Below are 18,558 nucleotides of genomic sequence, written 5' to 3'. Positions count from 1 at the left end.
TGATGAACTGCGTGTGACCTGGGAGATGTAAGACAAATAAATCCTTTCCTTCCCAAGTTGGTACTGTTCAGAGTGTTTTGTCACAGCAATGAAGAACAAACTAAGACAACATGTCTGAGACATATTCTCGATTGTTAAGTTATGTGGTGGGTGGCAGCACACCTGGGCAGGTGGTCCTGAGTTATATAAGAAAGCTTGGCTAAGCACAGGCCAGAGGAGCAAGCCAGAAAACATCATTCCTCCATGGTCTGTGTTTCAGTTTCTACCTCCAGGTTCCAGCTGTGAGTTCCTGTCTGACCTCCCTCAAAGATAGGCTGTGCCTTAGAAGTATAAGATGAAATAAACCCTTTCCTCCTCAAGTTGGTTTTGGTCTATGTTTTATCAAATGGAAAGAAAACAGAACAGTGAACATGATTCAAAATTTTCTGATTAATGCTAGTATTAATCCACTGATCTTGGTTTTTATGTATCTAGGTATTCTATTATATGTAAATATTTATTAGTGTATAGAAACACAGATGAATGGAAGTGGAAATTGCTTAATCCCCCAGTACACCATTCCATATAGGTTTATGTCATATTATCCTAAAAAATATCTTACCTCATTAACAAAATCACTTCTAGCTCCTCTATCTCTTAGGTGTTTGTCTTTCTCACCATGGAACTTCTATAATCTTTTAAATTGCAGACTAGGCTTTACAAGCTCGGCAACTTCAGCACTATGTTATCTGGAGTGGAATCTATTGTGGGAACATGCTCTGTGCATTGTAGACTGCTAAACTATATCTCTGACTTCTACCCACTAATGTCAGTAGCAGGCATTTCCTCCATGTGACAGTCAAAAAGATTTCAATCATTGATACATGTTGCAGAGGGGCAAAATAGCCCTCATTTGGGACAACTAGTGTTATGACTTGCATACGTTTTCCCCAAATACGTATTTGAAATGGTACAACACTATAAGGAGGTAAGGCCTAAAGGACAGAATTTAGTTAGTGATAACTCCCCTCATGAATAGATCAATGTTATTATTGTAGGAATGGCCTTTGGCTCCATGTTCTTGGACTCAAATAAATTTCTTTCATGATAAATATCCATTTGTTGATATTTAGTTATAACAGTATATAGATGGCTGGCCTATGTCAAGTACCTTAGTTTTAAATCTGCTTCCATGTAATTCTCTGCCTGTCATAACTGCTCTTATTTTCACAGTAAGATAGTAAATCTCTAAGATGGAAGCTAGTTTTGCTATATGACTTCTGTTGTCAAAAATATGAAGGGCAAAAGGCAAAATAAGTCAGTCATCCAACATCCAACCTTGTGGTTGAATGTGTCTCAGTACATGTCACTTCATCAGTTCAATCCATATGTATTTACTGAATCATTATTTCACAATGCCAAATAAGTTAAGACTCTAGTGCTTCTGTCTCACATACTCTTGAGGAACTCAACTTCTCAGGGTCTCATTTTCTCTATGTCCATAAAATAATGTAATAATATCACTTAATTATAAGAGCAAATGGGATGAAATATGAAAAATATGAGAATGGATATGGCACATGCAAACATCTGCCCAGGGACTGTAGCAAGTGCACTATGTTTGCATGTCAGGACTGGTTTTAGGCTCTCAGGGATCAGCAATAGATAAGTAGCCTCGTTCTTGTGGAGCTATGTCCTTATGTACTCTCCAGAATCCTCAGAAAAACTTCCTACAATTCAAGTGGCCCTCTTTCACAGGTCAGGGAAATGCAGCTCAGTGAGAAGATGCAATCAGTGAAGGTCATACAACTATCAGGTCCAAGAGTCAGAATTTGGACCCAGGTTTCCCTGGTTTTGACAACAAAACCATTCTGAATTCTTAATAGGTTGTCAATATACCTGCAGAAGACTAAAGAAGATATTGGCCTTCCTTTCCTTGTATTCTCCATCCCTCCTTTTTTTTTCTTAGCTTTCACTTTTTTAAAGTTATTTGAGTGAATTTAGTTTCATATTGGGATAAAAAGTTGGAGACGTTTATTTTGTTCTTGGTTGTCTGACATCACTGCTGATGAACCAATACTATTCTAAAGATACATAGAATTTCATTGAAAATGAAATGTCCACAGTGATTCATCTTTGCAGCAAATGGGTAATGTGTACTTTGGCCTTTAAAAATAGAGATGAGTCAAGGAAATCATATGTTTCTTATTTAAAAAAATCTTCTCAGAGTTTTAGGTGCCTGTCCACCCTTTACCATCATATTAAACACGATGACCATAATTGGGGTACACATCCAAACAGAACCTAAAATAGCTCACTTCTTTCCACTTATAGCATTTGGAAATACTATTTATCAAAATAATAATTTCAGCTATTTCTAGTCAAATTCCATACTGGTTCAGGGACTCTCCACTCTGTCAGTACTCATTATTCTGAACTTATCACCACATGTACTATGAACTCTGTAACATTCTCTCTCTCTCTCTCCCTCTCCCTCTCCCTCCCTCTCCCTCTCCCTCTTCCTTTCTCTCTCTCCATAGATAATGAGGCATTAGGATCATAGACACGGGCTGCCTCGTTCTAAATGACTCTTCTGTTATTATTGTCCCATGCCCCACCCATGTGGGTTTCCATGTGCTACTTCACAGTGGGTGTGGATGAAGAGGGTAGCCAGGCTGGTTGGCTACCATCTGTGTTTGTAGTTTTTAAGTCAGCTTCCTGCTTCCGTGGTAAGGCCAGCCCATCATCTGGCACCAGCTCCGTGTCCTTGGCTCACCTTGATGGCAAAGAGTGTTTATTTTCAGGTTAATTGAAAATAGTTTCCTGTATTTTAATGAAAGCTCATCAAACTACATCCTGATAGAATATACTGTGTAAGAAAATGTTTTCTCTTTTTAAGAGAAGTTTTATTTCCAGGAAAAAAACCTTAAGTATTTATTTTTAAAAATGCTTTCTCTGTGGTTTGCAGTTAAATTCTGTTTGAAAAGAAAAAGACTCTGCATATCTTCCTCAACAAAAACCATATTCTAAAGATGAAAGAGAAGAGGAGACAGAAAAAGAGTGGACGTAAGAATACTATAAGTGAAGTGACAGAAAAAAAAGGAAATTTATAATTGCACTTCTGGTGGGTTTTTAATTTCTTTCTGGGACTGATCCTTCCACATACAGGGAACTCTGAAATGCCATCTTGAGTCTATGTGAAGTCCTTTGTCCTTTGTCCTTATGAAGACTATCAGGATTTGAAAGTCTGCTTTCAGGTGAAGGATGCAAATATTCCAAGGGAGGTCTCCAAAATTCATCTCTCTCTTCTGTCTCAGGATCAACGACAGGTATCAGAGTGGGTAAGTCTCATGGTGGGTCGTATGGACCCCCACATGGTTCTGCAGATCAAGAGTTATACCTTGATCACTACATGATATAAATTCTTTAAGGTAGGCCATCCACTGCCGTAACTGTTTGGAGAACATTAACAGTATTTTTCCTATTCTGCATCACATGGAAAAAACGATTTTATCTCTGCTTGTACCTTGCCAAATCTCTGTATGTATTTGGCATATTTAAATATGTTTACTATCATTTAACAATATGAACAATTGTCAGTTTCTTGCTACTACTATTAATACTACTACTCGCGCACACACACACACACACACACACACACACACACACACACACTCACAGACACTCCTCAGCACTGCATAAACTGGGTGTATGGTACATGCCTATAATGCTAGCATTCTCGATGTAGAGGCTTGGGAATTAGAAATAAAAGGTTGTCCTTGGCTACATAGCAAGCCTAAGATCATCTTGGATTACCTGAGACCCTGACTCAAAACAAACAAACAAACAAACAAATAGATTAAGAAAACCCAAAGTTCAGGTGATGAAGAGTTCTATAGGAAACACACTAAGTTTTAAGGGTGTAGAGTCACCATAGGGTTGGTTTATAGGTTAATATAACCAGGCTCTGTTTCAGAGGAAATGAGTAACTTACAGGAAGAGAAGCCAGACATTGGCTATGAACAAGACACTCATCAGGGAGAAAGTTTCATTATCTGAAACGTATCCTCTGTTGACCTTGACTTTGCTATGTGGTTTCCTATCACTCTGTCTTTCATGAGTCTTTCTCCTGTGATCTTTTCTTGCCCTGCAGATCCAGGTGAAATTCTGTTTCTTCTCCAGTGTTTCCCTCGTAGTTCTCATGCTCCCCTTTTCTGAACCGTGACTACATTTTATCATTTGGCAATTATGATGCTTTTCCTCTGGGTTTTTGTGTTCTTGACATCTTAGCCTGGACTGGAAGGACAATGGGTTACTGCCCTTTCACTGTATGTAAAGAATGCAAGTGTTCACACTCAAAACATGTTTCAGGCTCTAAAGAATTAGGGCAAAGAGGTCACTTATATTCCATAGAAAGGATGAGAATATAAATCCTCACTAGTGACTTCCTTAAGATTATTATGCCTATCATGAGTTGATGCAGACATTGTAGTTATGAACTTTATATTATGAAGCTATTTTAGCAAATACTTAAGTTAATAGTCAATACTCACCAGGCCTTTCATCATTCCATTCCTCTCTTCTTTCTCATCATTCTAATAATATTCTTTGGTATAATAAATTATTACAGTCCACCAAGAAGTGAATGTAGATTATTGATGGATTAATGCCCATTTTCTTTTTTTATTGTCTTAGATTTCTGCTGTGGTCACCAAGATGTGAACACATAAGAGTCCAGGTTAAGGCTATGGGTGGCTGTGACAGCCATTGCAGTTACTTTTGCCCGCATATTTGCATATGTAAGTATAGAACTTGCAACTTGAAGCTTCAAATTTAATACCCTCTATACAAATGAAGTAACAAGTTTAATGTATTTCTTAATTCTCTGGGTTGTCAACATGGTCTTGTGTTCATCAATGGTTAAACTGAAAGAATACTCCCTTTAATAATTGCTAAAGCACTGATGATATTTTCTACTTTAAAATAGACCAAGTTCAACTCCTCCACACACCAAATGTGTTTTTGAGAACCCAAGAAAGAATAAAGTGCTAAATATAGCTACTGAATGCCAAACTATCAATTAGCCATAGCATTCGGGACCCTCTCTCCACTGCTGGGTTAAATATTCTTTGACACTCCTTTTCAAAAGTAATATTGGTAACCTCGGGTTGAAAAGGAAAGGAAGAGAACTTAAAACTAAACATCCTCGTGGAGTTCACATACCTAGGATAGCTCAGTGGACATTAGGCCTTATCAGCAAGAGTTATTTATGATGTTTGCAAAAGTGATGTTAAAAATAAGTTTAGCTTTAAAAATAGAAATATAAATGAAGAGGGCAGAAAAAAACTCTCCATTGCATCAGTATATTAACATTTTTATAAGTTCCCTCCCTCTGCTTTTTCTTTCTTTTCCTTTTGACATCCTGGTCTCTTTGAAAATTCTCTCTTCTTTACTTAGGGGGAAACTATACCTACTAACAGCCTGGAGGAGTTAGGCAATGTACTTTGCATAGCTCCCCATGGCCTCAGGTAACAATGTAAATGAACCTTATTAGACAATGTTTTTTTACTGTACATAGGAGAGAATTATTTTTAAATGATTTTTTTTTCTTTTGGATTCAATATAATGACTCTCCTTGAACGAGGAGGAGACACATGAGAAGGAATTAGGGCATGTTGCAATCTGGCTGTTTGAGTCAGATGTAAAAGGGAAAAAAATTGGCATTTCTGAGGTGGAAAAAGCTGGGTCTTCCTCCTTAGAAATCACAAAAATAACTGCTGAAAACCTTTAAACTTTCCAAGAGAAACTTCTTTAAAAGTTATGTGTAACTAAAAATAGGAGGATTGTAATGGAAGTTAGTGTGCGTGTGTGTGAAATCCCGGAGCAGCAGAGGAGGCCTGGGCTGAAGACTCGGGGTTTGTGATTTTAAATCTCTCTGCAAACATAAATCTGGGGGCCAGAAGAGCATTTAACCCCAAATGGTCACCTGAGTTTCTTACCTGCACAATGGAGCTCTTACAGAAGGCTCAATAAAATGAACTTTAGGGTTATCATTTGGCTTCAAACAAAAATCCCACCAGCCCTACAAGGGAGTAATGACAATCGTCTTGAAAGACTGTAGAAAGCTTGGCTCATGACTGTGGTGGCTTTGATCAGTGTAATGCAATCCTGAAGTGGTGGGGACCTCGTCTTTGGGAGCATTTGTGTCTAGACCCAAGATCTTAATTGTGGTCAGAATTTGAGAAAACCCCTAACCCATCATGGCTGCAGGGATTGGGGGAAGGTCCAAAGGGAATAGCCAAACTCACTCCACCACAACAAAGCATATGTGAGAAATGCTCCCAAGTATTCTGGTGCCTGGGGCTGACAGGGAAGACAGGCAGGATCAGGGCATGCATTTGAAGCATTTGAGGTTCTCTTTGGGGGTGATTCAATACCTTTTGGAACTACATGGAAGTGCAGGTTACACAATACTATAAATAAACTAAAAGCCACTCAATTGTCTACTTTAAAATCGTTATTTTATGTTATGAATTTTACCACAATAGAAGAAAATATATTCACTATTCAAGTTAGGAAGAGCTTCCTCATTCCAGCAATCTTTGTTAGTAGGTATATATGGGACTTCTAATGGTCTGTGGATAGGATATCTGCAATTCACACTGTCACTTTTTAAAGGCGTTTACTGCCTTGTTTACCAAAGATGCATAGCTGAAATAGAGGAGTCAGACATGCATTGAGGAGTTGGCATTATTTTTTAAAAGCTTTGCTTCTGTTTTCACAAACCAATATAACAATTGTTTTCTAATTGATTTTACTTTGTATAAAAAGGATTTAGGATTGAGAGAGCAAATGTGCGGGGGAGTTACTGCATGACTGCATAGAGCTAGCCTGAGCTTTGCTTTTTGTGCTTTCAGGACACACAGCCCTTCTAAGGCATCTTGACTCATACACATTTCAAAAAACACTCAATCAAAAGGAATGTGGACTCAGGAAGAATTTAGTGTCACTGTAGATTGATAAAAGAGTTCTGTCGGCTTGCCCTATATACCACAGCACAACCACTTCATCTTGTATCGCCCTTCTGTGGGGTGCCTTGGCCTTTCAGGATTTTTTGGATCCCTCATTTCTTGAGCCTAAAGTCACATCACTAATCTCCTCCTAGAACCTATCTCTTTATTATTTTGTTGTCCTGTATACTTAGGTGAACACATTCTGGATGTGAAATGTCACTCCAGGTCAGGACCAGCCAAGGAACCAATTTCTGCAGATTTATCATTCCTATCTAATCTAATGATGAGGCTCACACCCAGGATACTCCCAGTTACTGGGTCTCTCCAGGCGGAGTCCAGACTCTTGGGTGCCAGATGATTAAGCCTTGCTTCTAGCAGGGGTTGGAAGCAGCTGCTCCCATATCAAACTTCTTCTGCTCTCAGCCGATTGCAGCAGAATCTATACCCAGCTGCGACGTGCGCTGCCCACTGGCAGCTCTCATCTCCACTGAAAACCTTTCATCTAGCTTTTCTATAAACTTTTCTTAATATCTGCTTGTTAAACCTGACAGAATGGCCTTAGAACAAAGCTAACCTGGCTACCAAAGTGCTAGCAGCATCATCTGTCAGGCCGTTTTGTTTCTCCCTTTGATAAAGTTTTGCCTGGCTATTATTGTGGAAGGTTGGGTGGACGGTTCTGAGAACTCGGAGCAGAAGGCATCTATGTGGTTGCAGAAAGTTCAAAGGGTGATTTGGTCCTGGGGTATAGCCAGGGTCCAGTCATGAATTTCTTCCTCCAAATTGTTCTCACTGAATAGCAAATCACACCTTCCTATTACCCCTTATATAAGTACTGAAAAAAACCTTTTAAAATGCAACTTTTAAACTTAGTTTAAAATTCTAGAAGCAAGATTTAGGTAGCTGCAGTAAATGGCCACAAGGGCAAGTTGTATTTTAGTGGTCTTAGAGAAAATGAACATTAAAATGAAGATGAGATGTTAGAGCTTATATAAAGGAGAGAGCAACTTTTTTGTGATATACCATCAAGTGTTACTTCCCTTTTTGAAAACCAGCTAGTGTGTGAATTGACAGGATCAGAGATCAGAGTGCTGCAAGAGAGGCGGAAGGGTAAAAGCTTGGCAAATTCCTATTACTCTGAAGAACCCATCCAGTCTTCAGGTTGGCAAAGAACCTTTTTGTAAGATGAGGACAAAGTAACTTAGGCTAACTGCAACTCCAGTGCTGTTTCTTGAGGAATGCCAACTGGCTTTCCACCTGTGTTGCTTGTGTAGGCCCAAGGAAGGCTGGAGAACAGCCATGGGAGCTACTTCTAGAGCATAGGAAACATATCCCTTGTCATGCAACTTGAAAGACCCATTAACAAGGTAGAGGAGAGGGATTGTAAACACAGGGTCTTTCTGGAGGACAGCCTCCACAATCAATGCCGTTTGCCAGATTTCACCTTAAATCTTTGGGAGCAGCTGCCTTCTTACTCCCTAGTCCCAAGACAAAACGAAATGACAATTTTTAATAGCGACATCATTAGTACAGGCCTACCTTTCTTTATACCTGAATTTTCCAAAGATATTTATTTTAACCTACATGAAGTCAGGAGCTAGATTTGACATAGTCTTTGACACTATCTCTGCCTTATCATTTAGAACCTACTAGTCAAGAGCACAGTGAAATCTCTGTGAATGTTGTTACTGCTTCACACCTGGCAGAGGGCAGCAAATGAAGCAGAAATCTCAGAGCTCTATTTTTATCTCAAGTGTTTCTTAATACATGATACACAGTTGCAAAGAAGCAAAAGACAGTAACACAAGAACTGTGGGTTATCGTGCTAAGAACAATGCTAAGGCATAATATTAGTTAAACTCAGTTAACGTCAGTTTCAAGTTCAAGAACAAACAGATGAGATGCCTGGTTCTCTGCTCCCCCACACCCAAATTTCCTCCTCCGAAGTTAAACCAGAGAGAGAATTCCCATCTCCAGACTTTTTCTCCTTATAAGGCTTGGTTTCTGCCATTAAGAAGTCTGCCTAGAGATTGGAAGACTTCAAGCACTAAATTATGTCTCCTACTCTCTGCTCACTGGCAGCAACTGTGCCAAAGTCCAAAAGGGGAATTGGGTAGGTGTGTCCTAACAGGAGACAGTGTTCCGACTCTAATTGCCATAAAAGCTTTGAAGCCATTGTCTGGTGGATCTAAGAAGATTGATCTTGAAGGTGTGAGCTCAGAGCTGCTAGTCAGGAGCTCAGAGCTGTAATTCTTAGATTGGCAATGACTCACTGAGGCTGGAGGCAAACCCACTCATCTTTTCTGTGCTCCAATTTATTCATTTGCAAAACCTACAGAAATTAACACACAATGTCCTGACAGGGATATTTTATGTGTTGGGTATTAATACTCATGGCTGGTCAGTTGATGGAAAGCACCCCACAAGTCCTACAGCTCCACTTGTTGGAGCTTCTCTGAGTCTTAGGTTAGATTTGTTCTTGTTTCACGTCTGGGCTTCCTTCCTTGGAGGTCTTTAAATCCACAGTAAGGAAATTCTGATTCCCTTGACGTTTTGATCTAATCTTGGCAAACACAGATGATTTTCTTTAGGACTGTGTCACATGGTGGTTTTGCAAAAGAGATCTTCTCACCTACCGCAAAGACCCCCCCCCCCGCGACTCCCTGCCACCCTATAGAACCAGATGCCATGCACCATGAGAACTAATTTTTAGCTTCTGTGATGGGACACGTTGCCTCTGAACCCATCTGGATAAAACCTTCCTTGTGGTCTTTGGTCTTGGCAGAGATATTGAGTGAACCAAAAGCATCATAAAGACATCCTCTTTTGTTGATGTTCTTCTTCCATGTCTGATGAAACAGCTCTTTTGGGGATAAAAACGTCAAAATGAAAAATGACATGTCAATAAATAGAAATTGAATGAACGTGTTAGCATTAATTTGTTACATTCTACATATGCTCCTCTGAAGAAATAGTGTTTATATTCAGGCCCAGCTGCAGGCTTCCAGTATGGTAACGTAGCAAGGGACCCAGGAGAGATTGATTCAGCAGCCCCACGTGGCTTCCATCCCACTCAGAGTGCCTGGCTTTGCTTACTTCTTTCCTTGGAAGGGAGTGCCATTCCTAAGTGTTCAGGCCCTGGGTGGACTAGCTTCTGCTCTCTGTCTTCCATATTCAAGCTCTTTTCGGTCCTGAAGCACATTTCTGTCTCATCTACTTAACTCTGCTGTTAAGACCCTGCCACTATGCCTGCCTCTTCAGCTCGCTAGATTTTACACTTGTTTGCCAGTGGCTGTGAAAAGAAATGACAGCAGAATTTCTCATGGACTTGGCTCCCATCCAGCATGGAAAACATACTGAGCTGATGTCTCCCAGAGCCCATCTTTAACTCAGGTGTCCCCATTTCATTGGGCTCAGCAGATTTCCTACATCTGTGGTGTATGACATTGTAAAGACTTCAACTTGGAGACTTGCTTTTCCCCTTATGTGTTCCCATTCCATGTTTAAGCCAAGGAGCATCAGGTCTCAGACTGAGAAAGTACAGATTGTTTTAGTTCTGCTTTTAGCAGTGCCCTGTGGAATAAGACACCTCTTGCTCGATGTTCCTTCTATTGCTTTTAAGGTGTGAACAGACAGCCAGGATCCATGAGCTGACAGCCATGCTGTACAAGCACTAGAATGGGGCTTTCTTCCTGACTTGGTCGTGGAGGAAATAATGGAACACAGGAATTCCATTCTTCTTCATTTATTTACATATTTCATTCACCAGGCAACTAGTTACTGCTCTTCTACAGCTATGCTCCAGGCTGGTTACTGAGATATGACTACCAGTTGTGACTGAGTCCTTACTAGAGAGTAAGCTGGGTGCTATGCATGAGACTCCAGCCTAAGATATAGCACTGTGACAATCACCATTGTAAGAAGAGGAAATTGACCCTCTGCAGTGTTAGCTAATGTCACACAGTCAGGATCTAAGTGCAGACCATCCTGCTCAAGGTCCTCAGTTCTTAGCGATGTGATGCTATACTGCTTGAAAAAAAAAAAGACCTCTTGCTGAACATTGTGAGAGACAAAAATGTGATTCAACTCCAGACCCCCAAAACTTATTAGTACTAGAGGGAACAAACTCTCATTGAATTGCTCTCTAATAGAGTCGTATGCCAAGATTATGCCTCTGTGCTTCAATTTCCTCATTCTTAGAATAGATGAGAATTCCTTTTTCTTCTGGTGATTGGAAGGGATAAGTCTTCCAACAAGTATATAAAATACCCAAGATAGTGCTTTGATGACCTGAGAATTGTTAGCTATTTATTATTGATTTTTTTACTATCTACTATTAATGAGTAGCAATATTTATTGTGCAATTACTAGATCTTCTGTTAATCTCTCAGCAATCTATGGTGAATGGAATATTTAGTTCCTGTTTTTTTTATAGTTTCCCTTGAGTGCAAGTAGCTCAGAGAATCGACCTGAGAGTAAAGAAATGAGATCCCTGTAAGGTGATGCTTTCATTCATGTGACACACAATTAAATATCAAGCTAACCAAGAAATCTCTAATTCCTCTAAAAAGAAATTGGAGAGGTTGCCCAAGGAGGAGGGAGCAGAGAGGCTGTTGCAATTGTCACAGGGAGAGGTGTCTTAGAGCAGCTAACAGGAAGAGAAACAGGTGAACAATAGGCAACGCAGGGACTCCCTGACACTCTTGCATCTTTTATAAGGGATACAGGCAATCATATCTCTCCTGTTTCTCTAGTGAGCCTTAAAGGAGTCTTCCAGCTTGTCAGTAGGATAGCCTGTCTTCTGTGTGTGGGTGTAAGGACAAAATAGAAGAGCAAAAGGACTCTCAGGACCTGCTGTCCTGGGATGGGCAGCCAGAGAGTCCCTCTAATTACATTGTGAATCAACTCCCTTGATTAAAGGGTAAAAATCAATTCCCTCTGAGATTTTTGCCCAAAGAATATCTATGTGAAGAGAGATGGTAAAGTAGGATCTGTCTAAGAGAAAATGGAAGTCTGCACATGTGTTTGCTGGGTTCCAGGAACATGTGTCACATCCAAAGATAAAAATTCAAGAACATTCTTAGGGAATACAAACTGGTTCTGTCTCCAGTTTCTTCAGAGACATTCTTAATCACTTCTTAGCCTAACCCATAATATTGCTAAAGATACCTGGCAGCTTTTAACCCTTCAAACATTCACTAAGCCCAAACTGGGAATTAATGTAGCTGCTTTGATTCAGACAAGAGAGAAAACAAGAGTAGAAGAAAGGAGAATAATTTGGCAACTCCTTATAGATGATTTTAATGTCTTTTTCTATGCCCACTAGTGTAAAACTCCCTGGACTATCACCCAGTTACCCAGACGATGATGTGATAATGGCTTCTTCTCCTTACATTTCCACATGACAGAGAAAAGCCATAGACCCAGGGCTACCTGAGTTAGAAGGAATGGTACCCCCACTGTACTGCCCTGCCTCTTTCCTCTAAAGTTCTCTGCATCCTGAAAATGGACTTCCTTTAAAGACTGCAAAATATAATCCAGCATGCCTCCCACCACCTTCCATGGAAGAGCACCATTTTCCACCTCCCACAGCTTTCTTTGTTTGGAACTGTTCATTCCTGGCAGTAATGTTCTTAAACCAGGGAAGAATGAGGAAATTTCACTGTCTTGGTAAAATTACCTCATTTAGGAATAATTGGTATTCACAGAAGAGACGCACATTTTCATCCACCTAGTAATGAACAAATTAACAAGACACCTACTGAGTTGTGTTAACAAAATTACCAAATGTAAAAGGAACTAATTACTAACCACTTTATCCAGAGAAACTCAAAACTGCATTCATAATGGGCTTTGTGGCTGACTTGATGGAGACTGTGGAGAAAGAAAATGAACAGGTGCTTGGTGATCAAAGACTCTGTCCTTGATGATTGTTTCAGAAGAGATGCCTGCTTCTCAAGAGGACAGAGACTGCTTCTAGAAACAGTTTTCCATGCTGGAGAAGTCTATAACATTCAGTATTTCTTTTCACAGGTAGCTGATTGTTATCCATAAAATCAAAACCAAAGCATGTGAAAATGAATTTTAGAAATATTCATATTTTCTGCAAAGATTTGGGGAGCAAACTGTTTCTATGGCTGTGGGATCAGCTAGGCAAATTCACAAGGCATCCTGACTTGGTATCTGACAAGATTTCATCTCAGGGAAATTTCTTATAAAATGAAAGTAAGGTTCTTATATGAGTATTGCATTTCGGTATTTATTCATATCAAGTACTTCTTTGTGATGATGGATGAAACAGGTGTATAATAGTTTTTCATATTCTTACTTGGCCTCATCTTCATAGATTAAATATATTTTCTCATGATAATCTATTTTCTTTTGAATTTACAATGCATCTCCAGAGAAATTTTATTTAATTTGGGGATTGATTAGTGTAAACTAAGTATTTCAGTAACACAAAAATAAGTCATTATAAATGTAAGATGAAGTAGGAGAATAAAAGTCTTTTAGTCATGCTATTCATCCATCCATCCATCCATCCATCCATCCATCCATCCATCCATCCCTGCATCCATCCAGCAAATATGACTGATTGGCTACTATGTACTGATAGAATTCTAGATGTTTAGACAAAACAAAAATTTCTACCCTTAAATGCATAAATCTGGGACATATGTCAGACAAAGAAGAGACAAAGAAGGAAAAGAATGAAAAAAGATCATTTTAGATAATAATAAATGGGCGGAAATACTGAAAGCAGGCAGGATACGACAGTGCCATGGGGTGGAGGCAAGAGCATGAGGCGGCATGAGGCAGGGTGGTCAGGGAGAGGCTGAGGATGGTCTCTGCTACTTTGGCCACTTTGCACAAAGTCTAGATTTTATGTGGGACCCAGTGTGAAGAGTCAATTTCCAAAGTCCTCACCATATAGATAATTTAATTCCATTTTTTCACTTTATCATATATTTATTGGTTAGGAATACATACTAAGACAGGGCTTGTTGATTCTTTCCTATACCAGCAAATTTTCCTGCATCAGTATGAGGAGAGGATGCTCTGAATTTGCCTTGGGGTCTTCAATGAAATCTCAGTACGGGCGGCCTATCTCCTTCAATGAAATACATTGGGTAAAACTCAGCACAAAAAGCAAAATCACCTGGCTAGTTATCTCAACATGAGTACAAGTGGAAACAGTCTGGTCCTCTAGGAAAGACTATAATTGGAGTTCCCTCACACCCATATTGGGAACATGGGACAAATGGAGTCTGGTGTCAAGCTCTATGTATTTAGAGGGGCAGGAATGGCCAAGTTGAATACAGCATGAGATCTTTTCGTGAAAAAAATTAAACAAACAAAAGTGGTAAGATTCATTGATTATTTCTTGGGTGAATTAGTGAGTGAATGGTTATTCAGTTATTAAATTAAATGAATCTATGTTCTTGTAAGTTATTTCAGACATTGGAGGATGAGGTCATGATACGTCAGCAGAAAAGTTAACACCACTGTAGCAACACATACACGTGAATGCAAGTACGCACACATACATGCACATGGCAGCTTATATTAATAATTTTACCAAAACATGGGTGCAAATTGATGGCTTTGTTTGTCAGACATGGAAGGTTTTGTACCAGCACATGCTTTCACTGGATATTACTTTGAGATGAAACTTAACAACTTTGAATTCTACTTGTAAGCTCATGTAAGATGTCTTCACGCTTTGTAGATGGACCCATCGCAAAGTCAGACAATGGTAGGAACATTTTCCTTTTGGATAGAGCAAGGAGATAAAAATAGGAGAAAAGAGTATCAAAGTTAAAGAATGAGTTAATAAGTTGATAACTATCTTCAGATAGTAGAAAGAGCAGTAGACTAGGGTTGAAAGATCGGCTGGTGGCTTTGGACAAGTTAATTATCCTTCCTAAAGTACAACTCTTAAATATACAACAAATATGTCATGCTAATGTCAAGTCTAAAGCAAAAGAAAAAGCATTCTATGGTAAATACACTGCATCTTTACATCTGTCTACCAGAGTTTCCTGATGCACAGAGGCACTTAGAGACTACAAGAGTCTTGCAATGAAGAACTACCTGCTTCACTTGATTTAAAAGGACATTTCCACAAGTTTCTTTTTAATAACTGTTAATGTATTTTGGAAGTCTATTTTTTTTCTGAGAAATATGATCTTAGGATGCTGGTCAGACCTTCACAATTGATATTTGTGTATCTATACACATATATACACAAACATGCACATAGTCTATCTTCACATTTCCTTTCCAAGCATTTCTTCACATTATTTCTACTTTCCCAGAGTCCTGTATTTGAAATTTATTCTAAGTTCAATATTACTCTTGTGAAAAGTGTTGTGAGGGAGATCTATCCCATTAAAACTCATCGGGAGTCACAACTTTGTAAAAGTTTCAAATCCTATCTTACGTCAACCAAAATTTTATTTTGGGTAAATCCAAAGTAATAAGAATTCTTGTCTTTTAGGTCTTTTTGCTAGTCTTCCCAAAAAAGAGTTGTCCCATCTCTGGTTTCTCCTTTAAACATATTCAGAGATTTAGGTCTATGGAGTATGTCCATTGAAGGCCCTTTGCTGATATGCTGAGGCTGATACAGCTTTTCAAGGCTTTCTCTGTGTCTTATGCCATTAGACTGAGAAAACAAAATGCTACCTGCTAGGTAGCTTATGCAAAAACAAATGTTTTTCTCATATTCAAGGCTGGAACATCTGTGAACAGGATGGTAAAGGATGTGTGACTGTTGGGGTCAGCTTTTGGGTTCATAGATGGCATCTTCTTACTGGACTTCTTTGAGAAGAGAACTGATCCCAGTTCTAAGGTTTCATCCCTCCTGGTTTAGTTACCCCTGAAAAATGTAAGTACGTAGTACTCTCATATTGGTTATTAGCTTTGAACACAAGAATTTTGCAAGAAGACATACAGTCCATCATACCCTAAAGACTGTTGGCTTTACCATCTGTACTGGAACCCCCTTCTCTGTCACCTTCATCTTTTCCTGATTTGATCACCACTGCACTTTTAGTTTTAAACATAGCTTTTGGCATAGAGTTGATATATGGTCAATAAAAGGTGGTAGAATAAAGAAATAAGACTGAGGAGGTAGAGAAGGGAAAAGAGGAAAGAAGAAAGTTGGAAGACATAGTCTCATATTCATTATTATTATTATTATTATTTTTATTATTATTATTAAATGGTTACGTGAAATTTTCAGAAGCAGCATCTCTATAGCATTGTGCTATGCTCTGCCCTGGAAGGCTCTGCCATCATCTCAGTGAACACTTGCTTTACCGCCAATGATTCTACAACATCTATTCTTTTAGCTGGTAGTGGTCACATGTTTTCAGAGATACTTAGAGATTATCTACAAACCAGTCAATACTATGCTAATACTTTTGGAGAGTTTTTGCTCCAGAAACATAATTGTTGAAAATTTTATTCTATCATTTGGCTCGAAGCACAGCATGTAGTTGTCACAAGAGGACATTTGCTCCGAGGGTGAGTATGACACTGATAGGATCTAATTTCACACCCAATATAACAGGTTGAAGAGCATCACTACTTTGCAAACCTTAAGTTTTGTTTGTTGTTTAGTGTCTTTTTGTTGCCAGACTCTATTTCCTAGTTTGCTCTGCCAAAACTGGCAGGCAAGCAGCTTTTCAAAACAATTAGGCAGAAGATATAATTTTCTGTAGCATATGATGAAAAATGGAAATAAAAGCTATGAAAGTGCTAAAGCATCTTTACACAAATGCAAGGGCTATAGAAGGTTGGCAAGAAGATCACTGTGTATCTGAGTGAAGGAGGTTATGACTATGTTTAGATAAACAAAATCTGCTAAGATCATGTTCGCTGCTAGAATGCTATCCTTGAAGATAAACATCATAGAGGGCCTGGAAAAAAGAAGTGGCATTTATATCAGTCTTTTCACAAATAATAATGAGACATTAATTAGCATTGAGTAAGCATCAAGTTGAATTCTAGCTTATAAGATAGAAGCCTGTGAGAGCTGTACAGTACCTTCTTTCAGGGTGCTCCCGATTTGGGGATAGACACTTGTGCTAGTTAGTTTTCTCAACTTGATACAAGCTAGAGACCCTTGGGAAGAGGGAACCTCAATTGGGAACTTGTCTCCATCAGATTGACCTGTAGCTTTGCCTATGAGGCATTTTCTTAATTGGTACTTGATATAGGAGGGCCCAACGTACTGTGAGTGGTGCTATTCCTGGGCACGTGGGCCTGGGCTGTTTAAGAAAGATAGCTGAGCAAGGCAGGGGAAGCAAGCTAGTGAACAACATTCTTCCACGGTCTCTGTTCAGTTCCTGCCTCCAGGCTCCTGCCTTGAGTTCCTGCCCTGACTTCCTTCAGTGATGGATTATGACCTGGGAATTCTAACCTGAAATATATCCTTTCCTTTCCATGTTGCCTTTGGTTAATGTTTTAGCACAACAGCAGAAAATCAAAGTAGAACAACAGTACATTAAAAATTACTAACATCGCCAGGCGTGGTGGCGCACGCCTGTAGTTCCAGCACTTAGGAGGCAGAGGCAGGTGAATCTCTGTGAGTTCAAGGCCAGCCTGGTCTACATAGTGAGTTTCAGGACAGCTGGGGGTACAGGGAGACCCTGCTTCAAAAAGACAAAAATCTTACTAACATTAGATTTTATTTCAACCTATTTAACATTATTTGGTTTTATTTATACATCAACTATTTCAATTGCTGGGCACAAAGGTATAAAGAATAGATGTGGTTTAGTACTGAATGATTTTGGAAACTATCAGGGTATTCACAGATCATTGAACTAAGGTCTAAGTTTTTGTGGAAGGCAGTGTTTCAACTATGTCTTGAATATTCAGTAGGATTTTAGAAGAAGATAGATCAGCAAACTAACTGGAAAAGGCTGTGAATAGACAAGGTGAGAAGGTAGAAGAGAGTATTTTCTTACCCAGCCCATATGTCAAGTACTGACACTATCACCTCCATGTAGACATGAAACTGGGAATCTGAAAATCTTTCACGACACCCTCTTTCCAAATCTACTGAGTCACTCGATTGTGGTGATTTCCTTCACTACCAACCAACTGAACCAACTTCCCTAATCTTACTAAATCTTCCTTAGTTGAGTGTTATTATCTTAGTGCTTAGATTAATGCAGATCCTTTTCTTTACCTTGTTTCTAGATTGGTTATCTCTGCCAGCCCTTCACAGAACTTCCTATCAGGAAGATAGTTATAATGATATAACAAGGCTCTGCATCACCTGCAGGATGAATTCAGCCCCATGGTATGACATTCCTGCTGTCCTGGCTCACCTGCTACCACCTGCTATTTCTGCTTCACAGTGGTCTTATTAGGAATGGGAGAATATAATATGGCTTTTACATGGAAGTGACATAATGAAAGAGCAATATTAGCTGTTTTTCTCTGTAAGAAAGATTAAAAAGTAAAATGTCAACATATTTTCTTTGAAGTTAATTGACATGGATTTGAATCCTAGATTTTCTACCAAATGTGAGTTTGGCTAAGGTGGTTTAAATGA

General features: G+C 39.1%; 1 long non-coding RNA gene across 1 annotated transcript; it reads left to right on the top strand.

Annotated features, from left to right (window-relative positions):
• The first annotated feature begins 2,733 nt into the window (after positions 1-2,733).
• Positions 2,734-18,544, top strand: LOC115071236. The gene is made up of 5 exons (XR_003850335.1): positions 2,734-2,852; positions 2,948-3,045; positions 3,148-3,320; positions 4,675-4,778; positions 18,201-18,544. It is a non-coding gene; the product is annotated as an uncharacterized LOC115071236 (long non-coding RNA).
• The last annotated feature ends 14 nt before the right edge of the window (positions 18,545-18,558 follow it).

Source organism: Nannospalax galili, unplaced genomic scaffold (assembly GCF_000622305.1).
Source record: "Nannospalax galili isolate Female #2095 unplaced genomic scaffold, S.galili_v1.0 scaffold17, whole genome shotgun sequence".
Lineage (NCBI taxonomy): Eukaryota > Metazoa > Chordata > Mammalia > Rodentia > Spalacidae > Nannospalax > Nannospalax galili.
Note: the sequence above shows the minus strand (reverse complement) of the source record. Positions and strands in the feature narration are given on the sequence as shown.